A 16,487-nucleotide genomic window follows, 5' to 3' on the forward strand; every position below is an offset into this window, starting at 1 on the left:
AAATGGGTGTTGAATTTTGTCGAAAGCTTTTTCTGCATCTATTGAGATGATCATGTGGTTTTTCTCCTTCAATTTGTTAATACGGTGTATCACATTGATTGATTTGCATATATTGAAGAATCCTTGCATTCCTGGGATAAACCCCACTTGATCATGGTTTATGATCCTTTTAACGTGCTGTTGGATTCTGTTTGCTAGAATTTTGTTGAGGATTTTTGCATCTATGTCCATCAGTGATATTGGCCTATAGTTTTCTTTCTTTGTGACATCTTTGTCTGCTTTTGGTATCAGGGTGATGGTGGTCTCATAGAATGAGTTTAGGAGTGTTCCTCCCTCTGCTATATTTTGGAAGAGTTTGAGAAGGATAGGTGTTAGCTCTTCTCTAAATGTTTGATAGAATTTGCCTGTGAAGCTCTCTGGTGCTGGGCTTTTGTTTGTTGGAAGATTTTTAACCACAGTTTCAATTTCAGTGCTTGTGATTGGTTGGTTTATATTTTCTATTTCTTCCTGGTTTAGTCTTGGAAGGCTGTGCTTTTCTAAGAATTTGTCCATTTCTTCCAGGTTGTCCATTTTATTGACATATAGTTGCTTGTAGTAATCTCTCATGATCCTTTGTATTTCTGCAGTGTCAGTTGTTACTTCTTCTTTTTCATTTCTAATTCTGTTGATTTGCGTCTTCTCCCTTTTGTTCTTGATGAGTCTGGCTAATGGTTTTTCAATTTTGTTTATTTTCTCAAAGAACCAGCTTTTAGTTTTATTGTTTTTTGCTACTGTTTTTTTCATTTATTTCTGATCTGATCTTTATGATTTCTTTCCTTATTATGAATTTAGGCAGTCTCTCCGCTAATGGGTGGGGTTGTGTTCCTGTGTTGCTAGTTGTTTGGCATGGGGTGTCCAGCACTGGAGCTTACTGGTCATTGAGTGGAGCTTGGTCTTAGTGTTGAGATGGAGATCTCTAGGAGAGCTCCCACCGATTGATATTACGTGGGGCTAGGAGGTCTCTGCTGGACCAATGTCCTGAACTCGGCTCTCCCACTGCAGAAGCTCAGGCCTGACACCTGGCTGGAGCACCCAGACCCTGTCAGCCACATGGCTGCTGGTACTCAGCATGCAGTCTGCAGTTGCTGTTTGGGAGGCTCCCTGCTCTGCAAGGTAACAGTCCACACTCAAACTCCATGAGGTCCTGATGGCCCCATAAATGAATTATTCATATACTATCTGAGAAAGCCCCCCTTCACATCTCCCAATATCTTTAAAAGGCTTGAGTGCATACATGGGGGATGTCCCAGACACTGCTTCTGATGGCAACCTGCCCACTGGCACCAGTGGGGCCTGCACTCTTAAAGGCCACGGCCTGTGGGCTGCCATCTGTTTATCTGATTATTGCCTCTCTCCTGTCTACCAGATTTTCAGCTCCATGAGAACAGGGGTTTTGTGAAGAAATGTTGGTTGAATGGAAATTTGAAGCACCAACCATTGAAGTCTGAGTTAACAGTTTTCAATATTTCTTAAAGATATAATGAATATTGCAATGAAATAGTCAAATAATGCTGAAAAGATGTAATCCGATATTGACTGAGTACATTAGGTTGCCCCAGAAATCTCTGTGTTATTTGTCCTGTGTAGTTGATCCCTTTGAGGGTGTGTCTTCTGCTCAGGACTTTTATCCAATATCTTGGATGTACCCTTGGTCTTCAGAAACAGATTCTTGGTAGTTATTCAGAGGAGCACTGTACAGTACAGTGTACTTTAAAATCCACCAGTGGCCATATTTTTAAAAAGTAAAAATAATAGCTAAAACTAATTTTTAAATATTTTATTTAACCGAAAATATCCAAAATATTATTTCAACATGTAATCAACATAAATACAATTATTAACAAGATATGTAATATTCTTTTGTTTTTTTTCACAGTGTCTTCAAAATTCATTGAGTATTTTATGCTAGCTGCACATCTCAATTCACATGGTGAATTTTAACAATTAAAGTGAAACAAGGTTCTACCAAAATAATAAAGTTGTATGTTCTGGGAAAATATTTTACATTGCTTCAGTTTTAAAATTTGAGTTAATAACAATTAAATAAAATGAAAATTCAGTTCCTCAATGTACTAGCCACATTTCAAGTGCTCCATAGGCACACGTGGCCAGTAGCTTCTGTATTGGACAGTGCCTCCTGGCCATACTTGATTGGAGCAGCAGCAGCCTTCTAACCACAGCTCAGCCAATCTGTTTCTCCCTTCCAGGAATTTGAATTTTGAACTGAGGTACGTACACAGAGACGGGAAAAGTTTGGCTCTGAGTCATGTTAGTGGCAGAATTCCACAAGGAATGTTTGTGAGCAGCTGTTGTTAGGGTCCCCAGAGCTTCCCTGCCTTCTGCCCTTCCAGAGGCCTGGTTGGTGGTTCAATTCTTCTTTGGATTCTGTGAGAGAGCCTAATATATTTCCAGTAAGTTTTTATTTTCCCTTGAGCCAGCTCAAGCTGGTTTCTGTTACTTGTAATGACATTAATAAAAAAATAAAATAAAAACTCATAACAAATTTCTTTAAAAGGAGATGCGTAAGAGTACATAATTATGCAGAAACGTATATACATTTATGCAAAACTGCTTTGAATACCTTAGAAAAATCATAATTGTCCATGATGTTATCAACTCTCAACAGAATGGGGCAGGATGTAGATGATTCAAAACAGTAAATTGATACAAAAAGAGCATCTATTTGATTCTGGAATGCATTTGTGTGAATTGGGGGTGGGGATGGGGGCAGAGCAGAAACAAGATACAGCTTCCTAATTGTTTTACAGAGAATTTAATCAGCATGAATTCTCCAAGAATGACGTTGATCACACAGCAGGTGCTTGATAAATGCATGTTGATTAATTGACTTAGAATACACCAGCTGTCGGTGAAAGAATGTGATCCACAATCAAACCACTTGACAGAAGAAAGCCAGGATGGCTTTTAAAATTAGTAACAATGTGGAATTCTACATGCAAATAATCCAGAGATGGTGTTGCTGTCTTTGGTTATCTTCCTAGATGAGAATAAGATAATCATACTCTGCTTTGGGAGGAAGGTATTTAGTGTTTAAGGCTGTAAACCTAGGTAAACATATTCTCCAGTCATTTGCTCCCAGTATGGGGAAGGCCTTTAGGTTGCATACACCACATCTGTGGGGATGAGGGGGTAGGAGAGGGAGATACAATTATAAATGATCTCTCCTGATTCTGGGGAGTTTTGATTTTCATCTCTTCTCAGCATCAGGTAAGCAATACTTACAGTTCACAGGGTAGAAAAAGAAAAGTTAAAAAAAGTTTCAGAATACCATGTTTAAGTGGATGGAGGTGAACTTAATTAAGCCTCTAGTATTACTACCGGTTTACAAAAAGTATCAGAATAAAAATACACACAGGGATACAATCAGCCAAATCCAGAATATGGAAAATCCTACAGAACAAATGACCTGGCGTTTTCAACAAATAATAAATTCTATAATTACCATATATTATAAATGGCACAATTACGCTGGAGGGTAGTGGTGCCTCTGGTAGACCTTGTTTTAGGGTGGGTTCCCTCCACACAAATTCTAGCGTGCAGAGTTGCATGCAGAACTTCATTAGAGGGATACATCTGAGTGGATAAGGAAGGTGGGACTGAACAGTGGAGAAGCTGACCCTGGTGAGGTTTCAACTGAGGCCTCAGTCATCCCACGGGGAGTTCTGGAGGGGCGATGACCCTTCAGAGTTGTACCAAATTGAGGCAAGGGGTCAGATTTTGTATTCATTTGATATGCGCTTCCTCCTAGTAGGGGGTATAACCTTGGGAGAGGCAGATCCCTGCAGCCAAGAGGTGTTCCCATCAGGGGAGGTGGCTGTGAGACAACAGCAGTCAATATTCCCAGCAGCCTGGGGATGAGAGTGCTGGCCCTGAAGGACTCTCATTGGAGCACAGTAGTATTCAGTTCAATGCAATGTGGTATAAAACAGAATTAAGTTTTGAGATTATTAGTGACACTTAGCTAATCTTTAACCCATAATTTACACAATAATAGCAATTTTATTTAAAAATTCTAATGGAGGGCCTCCCTGGTGGCGCAGTGGTTGAGAGTCCGCCTGCCGATGCAGGGGATACGGGTTCGTGCCCCGGTCTGGGAGGATCCCATATGCCGCGGAGCGGCTGGGCCCGTGAGCCATGGCCGCTGGGCCTGTGCGTCCGGAGCCTGTGCTCCGCAACGGGAGAGGCCACAACAGTGAGAGGCCCGCGTACTGCAAAAAAAAAAAAAAAAAAAAAAAAAAAAAAAAAAAAATTCTAATGGAATATCACTGTACCATAAAAATTCTGGCATTTAGTCAGTGGCTATAGGGAAATAAACTATTGTGTTATATTCACTTGTTAAACACTTTAGTTGTACTGCCAGTTTTGGAACACTGGGTTGGGGGACACTTTGTTCATTTGGTTCTCAGGCTGCCATAGTTGTTCTCCTCACTGGCCTCTCCTTCCTGGTTTCCTCTGATGACTTCTCATATCTGGCCTGTGAATTTTGGAATGCTGTAGGGCTTAGTTCTAGACGTCTTTTTTTCCTTTTTGAAAAAAATCTTACTATCATTTCCTAAATATTCCCATCCAGACTCATGGCTTTAAATATCATGTATATTTAAATGATAATGATTCACAGATATTTATCTCCAGCCTAGTCCACTTCCCTGAACTCCAGACTGGTACATCTAGATACTGGTACATCTAGACAGTCAACATCTCTACTTGATTATATACACACTAGTTGGTTATCAACACACATCTTAAACTTGACGTTGTCAAACCAAGTCCCTTACTTTCTCCCACTCCCATCCCCTGCAAAACTGCTTCCTCCTGCTGTCTTCAAATATCTCAGCAAATAACCACCTCACTCTCCTAGCTGCTCAAGCCAGAAATCTTGGACTCATTCTTGAGTATTTTAAAGAAAACTTTGGCTATTATGTCAATTCACTCATAGATACTTCATTATACATCTCTAATTGATAAAATTTTTTTCCCAAGTCATCATCATGCCTAACAAAATTAATGTTATTGTTTAATATCATTTAATAACTGGTCTATATTCAAACGTCCTTAACTTTCACAAAGATGTCATTTTACAGTTGCCTTGCTCAAATTGGGATTGAAATAAAAGAGAAAGTCAATAAACAAATAAGAAATATGTCAGGTGGTAATCAATACTGCAGAGTAGGGAGGTAAATAGTACAGAGTAGAAGGGACTAGTTAGCTGGTTGGCTATTTAACCCAGAGCGCTCAAGAAAGGCCTCTCTGATAAAGTAACATTTGAGTTTAGAATAGTGTTTTAAGGAAGAAATGACCAACTATGTCCTATGATGCAAATGGGTTAAATGCAAGGTGAAGGCTGAGAATTGATCTTTGGATATGGCAACATGGAAGTCATTGGGGGCCTTGATCAAAGCTGCTTTTGTGGAGTGGTGGAGGTAAAAGCCTGACTGGAATGGGTTCAGGAGAGAACAGAAGGAGAAGAAGTGGGAACAGTAAGTATAGACAATTCTGTAGAGAAGTTTTGCCATACAGGGGAGATGACCAGTGGGGCACTGTCTGGAAGAGACATGGAGTCAATGGATGATTTTTTACCAAATGGGAGATGTTAGAGTATGTTTGATACTAATGGGAATGATTAGTAGGGAGAGATAATGCAGGGGAGAGAAAGAACAACTGCTGTGGGCCCTGAGTATGTGGAAGGGGAAGCAATCCAGTGCACCACTGCAGGGGGTGGCTTTAGACTGGAGGACCGATGGTATATCCATAGTTACAGGAAAGAAGGCAGAATACGTGGGTACTGACGCTGGCAGGCCAGTAGATATGGTGGTAGCTTTGGACATTCTCTTCTCAGTGAAGTAGGAAGCAAAATCATCAGCGGGGGGGGTCAGCAGATGTTGGAGAGTTGGAGAGGAAAGGAATGAAACAGCCCTCTAGGAAAGCCAGAGAGCAAAGGGGCTAGAGAATGTTCTGGGACTTCATTAAAGGCTTGTTTGAGGTTGGGGCCATGAATTTGCGGTGAGTAGTTTCTGTGTGGTTGTTTGTTTTTCTCCAGTCACATTTACCTGCTGAGTTACAGGAAGAGAGTTGGTTGTAACTGGGGCTGGAGTTTGGACATAAAGTACAGCGGAGGGAGAACAGGGTAAGGGATTTGAGAGTGTATGCAAAAGAGTAATTATAATGATGAACCATGGAATATAAGCTGGGGAAGTAGAAACTAGAGAAAATGAGGGGGAGTGATGAGCAGTGAAAAGGTGACAATGGCCTGTAGGTTTCAGAGGAGTGGAAGAATTGTGGGAGTCAAGGTATAGTGAGAGAGAGCTGGGAAAATAGGAGGTGGTGGTAGACATAAAGCAAAAATACGTAGTCAAAAAATAAGGGAATTGGGAAAAAAGGCAGTCTTACACACTGATAGTGGGAATGTAAATTGGTATCACCTCTTTTGGGAGGAAATTTTGAAATATCTATCAAAATAGTAAATGCCTTTGACCTAGCAATTTTCCTTCCTGGGACTCATCTAATAGTTATAGTTGCACAACTGCATAAAGATAACAGAGTGTTCTTTGCAGCATTGTTTGTAACAGCATAAGACTGAAAACAATCTAAATCCATTGATAGGTGACTTAATGAATACATTATGATACAACTCTAAAGGCTGGTATACTATATAGCCATTACAAAAGAATGATCTAGAAAATCACCATTTTAAAACCTCAGTGTAACTAATTCAAGCAAGGGGCATAAGTGGATGCCAAAATTATTGAGTGAAAGGTGATCAAGGAACAGGATATTCAGATTGTCTTGAAGAATCACTCCACAGACTATACCAAGGGGAAATGGTACCTTTGCATAGGAGAAATCTACCTGACACCATCTGCACCAAGTGGTCCTTAGCATCATTGACAGTAAGACAGACTAGCATCATGGGTCTTCTGATGTGATGAGATGGGAAGGGCACACTTTTCCTATTATATTTTTACAAATAACATTTAACCTGAATCTAATCATGATGAAGCAATGGGATAAATCCAGAATGTAGGACATTCTATAGAGTAATTGCCTGGGCTCTTCAAAAATGTCAGTGTCATGAAAGACCAAACAAATGAAAACTAAAGGACAATAAAAGAGACTAAAGAGATATTTCTATTACATGTAATGAGTGAGACTTGATTGAAATCTGGACAGAAGAAAAGCTATAAAGGATATTTTGGGGGATAATTGGGAAAATTTGGATATGGGTTATGTCATAGGTATTATAGAATCAATATTAGATTTCTTGGGTCTGATCATGGGATTGTGATTTTGTAAGAAAATGTCCTTGTTCTAGGAGAAACATACAAGTGGTGAATTGTCATGTAACTTGTTTCCAAATGACTGTAACTTGTTTCCAAATGACTCAGCAAAAACAAAAGAGAGAAAGCAAAAAAGTTAACCATTTGTGAATCTAGATAAAAGGTATACAGGCATTTATTATACTATTCTTTCAGCTTTTTCTGTAAGTTTGGCATTTTAAAAACTAAAACTGTGGGGGGGAAAAGAGTAAAACAGCCCTCTAAATACTGACTGTTGCATACTATCATCAGAACCAAGATTTTCAGCATAAGTGAAAAGAGATGGAAATATAAAGTCAAACCAGCCAAGTGAAACTTCATAGTCTTAAATTTGAACAGTCTTTTATATGATCTGTAGAGCTCCTGTAGAGAGGAAAATGAAATCCTAGTATCTAATTTTCCTATCAACAATATTTATACAGTTATGTCAATGGTTATTAGTAGTTTTCAATTTTTAGAAGAGGCCTATGAACTAAACAGGGAAAACTTAAGTATGGTTACTAGAGAAAATATAAATGCCAACCTTTATAATTTGAAAGTGAAGGTATAAGTACAGAAAGCAGGAGGAAGATTGTGGAGAAGAGATGGAAGAAGAGGGAAACTAATCTCACTTAATACCAGTAAATCAAGAAACAGTAGTAAAGGCTCATTGTTTAGAATTAGGGAAGTAACCATCAAAAAGCCTTGAAACAGAAACAATTAAAAGGGATTCCTCCTGGGAAATCGAATTAGGGGTGGGAGGGGATGGGACAGTAGACTATGGTTTCATCATAAGCCCTATTACATTGTTTTTTCCGTGTGTGATAAAATGTTTTAAAATAATGACATTTAAGAAAGCAAGAATGGCTTACAATTCATAGTGCCTGTACATGCACAATAAAAACCTGGTGTTTGAATTATGTCAGTTTCACAGTGATTCCAGAGTGGAATTGGTTATTACAGATCTACCAGCAGGAACAGCAGAGGAGCCTCATGTAGAGGGGGAGGGGAGAGGGGATGCTGGAGACAGGCGGGGGCGGGGGGGGGGTGGAGAGAAATAAGCTTACTGAAATAAAAGGTTTGGCCATTAGAGTAATTTTGAGTATGGTACAGTGTATTAATCATATTATTCGCTATCCAATTGTGTCTTACGAACTTGAGCCAAAGCTCTGGGGGAAAGACGGCTATTAATTTAGAAAAGAGTGAAATCCCTGGAGCCTCTGAAGGTGTGAGATGTGCAACGCAGCACTGCTCTGTGGGCGTCTGGAGGTAGCAAGAAATATTGCTCATGGCTCGGCAGACTAGGGACCCAGGCCTCAGACGTACCAAGAAGGATCCTCCTGGGAACCCCAGGACTCCTTGCAGAAGCCCATGCAATACCTGGTGGATTTTGAGAGCTGAGGTCTTGCATTGCTGTGGGTGTAGGCTAAGCTAGAAAAATACTGTTTTCTTAATGTTATTATAACCCATAGCAGCCACAGCCTGGCATGGCCTGTACAAACGTGATCAGCATAGCTGATTTTGTAGAAAAAGCATTAAGGGAGACAAACAGTATTTTATCATGATTAAAGATACATTTAAAAATGGAAACATATATGCTATAATGGTAAGTCTCAGATGTAATCCAACAATAAAACAGAGTTTTGAATTGACAGAGAAGCAAGGATAAACCTTTTTGGTTGAGGCATTATGGGGGATAACATGGGGTTAGATTCTACTATTGTTTCCTACTACTGACTGCCCTGCCTTTGAAAGGATTATGGGATCAGGTTTAGCCTTATGACTTGCATTGGCCTAAGGAATGCATGGAGAAGTGGTGTATGCCCCACATCTGAGCAGATGCTTTAAGAGACATCCTGTGGTTCAGCCATGGAACAGCGTGTCTCACATAGAGGCTGTTCCTTCAGTCTACATCCTGGAATAAAGATCCCGGAACAGAGCTGTAGCCAACAGGTGCAGTAAAGGAGCACTAAACCATTGCTGCTGTAAGCCACAAGGATTAGGGGGATGGTTTGTTCCACAACATAACCTAGTGAAAGCTAACTAATACACAGTATAATCGTCAAACCCTTTTGCTACCAATACTTAGAAAAGCTAACTGAGTTATAATAAACATAATTTTAAATTCACATTTAAACTCCACCAGGACCTCAAATTAAGGGGATACTAAAACAAAGGGTAAGTGCTTGAAATGATACTGCAGCTATAAATAGTAATAAGGAAAAAAAGGGAAATGCAATAAAGTAACATAAAAAAATCTAGAAAAGGAAATGGGTAATATCTTAAGAACAAGCACAAAAAGGGAAATATTAAAAATAAAAGCAGAAATGAACAAATTGAGCAATAGAAAGCAGAACACTAAATACATGTACCCAACAACTCTATCTATTCATTTAAACATTGTTTCTAAAATGTACCCCTGGGCTTCCCTGGTGGCGCAGTGGTTGAGAGTCCGCCTGCCAATGCAGGAGACACGGGTTCGTGCCCCGGTCCGGGAAGATCCCACATGCCATGAAGCTGCTGGGCCGGTGAGCCATGGCCACTGAGCCTGCGCGTCCGGAGCCTGTGCTCCGCAACGGGAGAGGCCACAACAGTGAGAGGCCCACTTACCGCAAAAAATAAAAATAAAATAAAATAAAATAAAATAAAATGTACCCCTTCTCTGCTGTGGTCCCTGTCTCTTACTGTTAGGCTTAATTTACAAACTGTCATGGGTTTGATGTTCGCTTTGAGAAAACGAATACATTTTTAGTACACCAATAAATAACATTTAATAACAATGAATTAAGGTTACATATAGAAACTATTTAAATTCTGAACAAATTCTGCTTCCTTCAAAAATGAAACGGAATTGGGACTTCCCTGGCGATCCAGTCGTTAAGACTCTGCGCTTCTGCTGCAGGGGGTGTGGGTTTGATCCCTGGTCAGGGAACTGAGATCCCACATGCCATGAGGCATGGCCACAAAATAAATAAATAAATAAATAAAAGAAACATTATATTCTCCATCAGAAACTCTACGTCTTGACCATAGAGTTGTCATGATCAAGGTCAGTGTTTTTCAGCTGAAGGTTGCAACCTACTGGTGAATCATGAAATCAGTTTAGTGGGCTGAAATTTACACTAATAAAATAGAAGAGAATAGAATTGAAAATATCAGAGTGTAATACATGTAGTAAAGCTAAATACTGTTTCAAGAAACATTAGTTTCAATTATATAATTTGTGTGTTTGGGAATGTGTCTATGTCCTAGGTTGAAATGAAAATGTGTATCTTACTGTAGGTGGGCTGGAGTCAAAAAAGTTTGTAAGTCACTGATTTAGGTCTGTGAAATTGGAAGTAATGTTCAAAATATTACACAACTGGTTAAGTTGGGTGTAGCCCAGTCAGAACTAAAGCTGGGGACTTCCGTGGTGGTCCAGTGGGTAAGACTCTGCACTCCCAGTGCAGGGGGCCCGGGTTCGATCCCTGGTCAGGGAACTAGATCCCATGTGCATAACGCAACTAAGACCCGGCGCAGACTAAATAAGTAAGTAAGTAAGTAAGAACTAAAGCTGGCTGCTGTGTTGGGACAGGGCTCCAGGGAACTTCGCCATGCCAGGGGTTACCCCTTTGTTACTGGATTGAGAGTCCCAAGAGGAGGGTCAGGATGGCTGAGGCGGCAATGGCTTTGTAGGTATATCAGTTTTCTATTTTTGCAGTAACAAGTTGCCATAAACCTAGAGGCTTAAAATAACACAAATTTATTATCTTACTGTTCCGTAGGTCAGAAATTAGGCACAGGTCTCACTGACCTGAAATCAAGGTATTGACACAGCTACCTTTCTTTCTGGAGGCTTCAAGAGAGAATCTCCTTCCTTGCCTTTTTCAACTTCTAGAGGCTGCTTACATTCCTTTATTTATGGCCCCCTTCCTCTGTCTTCAAAGCCATCAATATGGGCTTCCTTGGTGGCGCAGTGTTTGAGAATCTGCCTGCCAATGCAGGGGACACGGGTTTGAGCCCTGGTCTGGGAGGATCCCACATGCCGCAGAGCAACTGGGCCCGTGAACCACAACTACTGAGCCTGCGCGTCTGGAGCCTGTGCTCCGCAACAAGAGAGGCCGCGACAGTGAGAGGCCCGCGCACTGCAATGAAGAGTGGCCCCCGCTTGCCACAACTAGAGAAAGCCCTCACGCAGAAACGAAGACCCAACACAGCCAAAAACAAATAAATAAATAAATTTATTTTTAAAAAAAAGCCATCAATATTACATCTCCCCTTCGCCCTTCTTGCATGGTCACATCTCATTCTAATCACAGCTGAGAAAAAGTCCACTTTTAAAGACCCATGTGATTAGATTGAGCCCACTGGATAATCCAGAATAATCTCCTTATTTTAAGATCCTTAATCGCATCTGAAAAATCCTTTTTTTGCCATTTAATGTAACACTTCCACAGGTTCTAGATGTGTAGGAAATGGACATCTTGGGGACTGTCATTCTTCCTACCACCATAGGTATGAAAATGTCTTGTTATTTGAAGAAACAGCACAGCCACAACTGTGCAGACTGCCTGACTGGAACTAAGTACAGATCATCTGTGAAACGACCCCTCTGTAATCTCTATGCAGTTCTCTGTGACTGTGTCTTGAATGTTCACCCTATTATCTCCAAGAGGAGAGAGGGTTAAGTTTAAGTTACACAAACCAATATAACTTAATCCACTGCTTTCACCTTTCCAGTATTTTCCTAGGAGGATTAACTATGAAATGGGTTGACTACTTCAGACCCAGGAGAACTGGGAGAGAATGGTGCACAAACTTAAGAAAAGTATCTGACAGAAATACTCTTCTTTATCATGTGAAAATTTAAATATATATATGAACTTATTATTTCCGTATTAATTTTCATTGATCATATAGTATGCATTTCATGACAAGTAGCAGCTTTAAAAAAATGAAGTTCTAGAAAGATATTTCAACTTTAATAATTCTAAAACATTTCATAATTCTGAAAGAAGTTTCTAGAACAGCACTGCAGAGTGGTATCCCACAAAATACAGTCATAAATTTAAGATACATATATATTATATATGTATATATAATACATATACACACATGTCCTGGCAGGAGCAAAGTTAATTTTAAAAGAGAATGCTCCACATTCGTAAGATTTAAAAAATAAAATTTGCTTTACTGTAGAGTAGAATTTTCAGAAGAATCTTTGAAAGGATCTATACATGTTTACCCATAGTAATCATCCTGCTCAGCATTGCTCATTGAATGTTTTTTATGCCAACTAACAAAATAGGAATTAACTCATTTTTGAGTCATATAAGCCATAAAGTCCCAGTGAACTCTAATAAAGCATTTTGTGAATCAGAGTGAAAGTGGTGGAAATATAAAGAAGTTAGAAAAAATTCCACATCAGGTATCAACTGATGGTAATGTGAGCCTTTTACAAACTCTAGTGGATGTGCCTGGATGGAATATGAAAGGAAGTTAATTTGGGGACGACTCTATTCGGCTGTTTCACTTGTCTAAAGACACTGAAGGTGCTAATTTATGTAGCTTTGTATTTTTGCTGACTCATTTTTCTTCCATTATAAAGGAGAATTTGCATATAATTATCAAGCTAGATTCCTGCCCCACCCCCAGCTTATGAAACTCATTGGCTCTTGCTACTCAGACAAAAAGAAAGGTTTTTATTGTTGCCCTACCTCCACCCTCAATTTTAGAGACAAAATATTTTTTTATTAGAAAGATGAAGTCTTTTTCAAAATCCATACTGGCCTTTCATCAAGTTAATTATCCATGTGTCTGCCCCTGGACCTGTTCTGTCCTGTCCATTCTTCCCCTTTTCAACCATCCTTGACTCTCTATCTCTGTCTTGTGTTACTACCATCTTAATAAGTCTCAAAAGCAAGATTTCCCAAGAAATGAAGGGAAAGTGATTATTGCTATACACTTATCCAATCCATGCAGAAGTAATTTTCTACCTAATGATTAAAATGATTAAGGATCTACCTGAGAATATTACTGTGCCAATTATTTTTCTGCTGGCACAATGCCATACTCTCTCTCCTTTCTGTATTCCATAATCGTAGGGGCTAGAAGCCTGTAACTCCATTCCCCAGAATCCTTTACTAACTGGCTTCCGGTCAGGTTTGGCCAATGGAGTCACTGGTGGAAGAAAAGAAGCAGCAATTTTCAGACTGGTACCAGTGGTAGAGGGGTCTCAACAGCAGATTCAGCACGGGCCACAGGGTGCCCGTTCTGTGGAGGTGGAGTTCCTGCACGGCTACCCAGCAAATGCAGCTGGAGGGCTCCAGCCTAAGCATGGTGGTAGCAGCTTTCTCAACTCTGGGTAACATTCCTTCTTCTTTCCTCTAGCCCTCCCAACACCTTCGTAAACATTTCTTAGAATTAAATCCCTTTCTGTTTGAACTACATACAGTGGTTTCAGTTTTCCTGACTGGACTGATTGAATGATTATAGACCAAATTATTTCCTAAAGTATCAGAGCTTTGGGAAATTGCAATGTTTATAAGTGAAAATAGTGGAACATTTCTCTGGAAACCACTGCTCCCCATGAACTGTTATCAGGCAAGTCTTACGCAGTTCTTAGTCTTAAGCACATGAGGCTCCACACAAATGTAATGGATCATGGAGTTTGAATCCTGTTTTGGGGGTACAAATGAGATAGCCAGTGCATGGTTTGGATACCCTGAACATTGGCTATGGGCATCAGTGAAAGTCCTTGGCCTATGGGTAATACAAATAGCTTGGTTTATCTGCTGTTCAGATACTCCAGACTAAGATCTCAGGCTCTGGTAGTTCCTTGAAAATTAATTGAGAATATTTAGTAATTTGCAAGTGGGGAAGGAAATTGGTCAAGCAATAGAAGGTTTAGGCACCTAACTGAAGGTGGAGTGATGATTTAGGTCTGTCCTACCTAGTTTTTCATCTGTTTGACAAATGTATCCAGTAGGACCCTCTCATAGTCTATTTTGAACCTTTGTTTCACAGATCAGGGATTTGGGATTGGAAACTCCAAAGGGAATGGTGTTAATTACAGTTAGATTTCCTGTGGGTGGTTAAGGTCACATTGGAGAGGGTTCCTGTGGCTGCCACGATTTCCGGGATCCTCAAATTCTCCACTCCAAGAATGGATGATGTATTTATCTAAGTCTTTGTTTAATGTCTATCTACCCTTGAGGTCTGTTTTTCTCAACACTATACCTTCAGAGCACAGCAAATGATACATATATTCATTCATTCGATTAATATTAAATAAATGCCTTTTTTATTGCCAACACACCAACATAACAATGACCTCTTCAAAAGCTTCAGAAGTTTATGGCAACTACTTTCAAACACTCTTAAGGTGACTTTTCCTCTAACAAAATCTTCCCTATGCATCCTTGAATGTCTAAGCAGAAATTGATTTGCTGCTATTCTGGAGTATAAATTGCCTATGTTATCCTAATTTTGCTGGCAAGAGCCCTTTGTCTACATGTGATAGACCAGTGCTCTCAACCGCAGTGAGTCTCAAACTTTAGTGAACATTACATGTATGAAATGAATAGATATTATTTTTGGTTAAGAAAATAGACAACATGGGCTTCCCTGGTGGCGCAGTGGTTGGGAGTCCGCCTGCTGATGCAGGGGACACAGGTTCGTGCCCTGGTCCGGGAGGATCCCGCATGCTGCGGAGTGGCTGGGCTCGTGAGCCATGGCTGTTGGCCCTGTGCGTCCGGAGCCTGTGCTCCGTGGCGGGAGACGCCACAGCAGTGGGAGGCCCACGTACCGCAAAAAAAAAAAAAAAAAAAAAAAAAGACAACAGAAGAAATTTCCATATTTGGGAGAGGAATACAGAATACTTTTAAAAAAATAAATTTATTTATTCATTAATTTTGGCTGCATTGGGTCTTTGTTGCTGCGCGTGGACTTTCTCTCTAGTTGTGGCAAGCGGGGGCTACTCTACGTTGCGGTGCACGGGCTTCTCATCGTGGTGGCTTCTCTCTGTTGCGGAGCACGGGCTCTAGGCCCACGGGCTTCAGTAGTTGTGGCATGCAAGCTCAGTAGTTGTGGCACATGGGCTTAGTTGCTCCCTGGCATGTGGGATCTTCCTGGACCAGGGATCGAACCCGTGTCCCCTGCATTGGCAGGTGGATTCTTAACCACTGCGCCACCAGGGGAGTCCCCAGAATGCTTTAAAGAGCTTAGAAGAATGCTTGGAAATAAGGTAGATATATAAAATTGAAATAACATTCATATGTACTAACAATACCCAGTTTGAAATATGTAATTAGAAAGGAATCCTAATGTGTAATAGCAGCAGATATGAATATATGTTAATGAACTTTAATGGAAAATATATCACCAATATGAAGAAAATTAGAAGATCTTCCTGAAAGATATTAAGTACAAGAAAAGTAGTACCATATTTAAGACTAATATTTTAATAATGCCATTCTCCTACCAATTAAAACATTTAAAGCAATTAGGCAAAATCCCAATTTAAAATACTTTCAAAGAACTTGATAAAATAATTCTGAAATTATCTGAAAAAATGAACAGGTAGGTAATTCCCTGGCGGTCCAGTGATTAGGACTCCATGCTTCCACTACATGGGGGGGCCCAGGTTCCATCCCTGGGAACTAAGATCCTGCAAGCCATGCAGAGTGGCCAAAAAAAAACCCCAAAACAAAAAAACAAAAACAGGTAAAAATAGTTAATATCCTTAGCCATCATAAAAAATGATCTTATATTACATTAACTTTTAAATGAGGCAATCATACAAAAATAGATAAATAAAAGGGATTGTCTCATGTTTTATATTATTTCCTGTGTTCACACTATTATATTGTTAGCAAAATGTTTTCCTAAGAAGCAATGAAAACTTAAATTTTATATACTGAATTGTGAGTTGGTGGGGACCAAGGTAGTAAGATTGCATTTTAACAAGAAGCTAGACTAATCTTCTCAGTTACTGATCTGAGTGAGGTGTAGCATCTCCTTTCTGAAGAGTTTGTGAGTCACCTCTCTCATCCCTATTAGAATGGCCTCAACCACCAGACTCAGCATCTTTATAGAAACTTGTTCTTTTAAGTACCCAGCCAGTCCAATATTTCAATGTTTTCAGTATCTGGATTC

Source organism: Mesoplodon mirus (genome assembly GCF_964341445.2).
Source record: "Mesoplodon mirus genome assembly, chromosome: 14".
Classification (NCBI taxonomy): Eukaryota; Metazoa; Chordata; class Mammalia; order Artiodactyla; family Ziphiidae; genus Mesoplodon; species Mesoplodon mirus.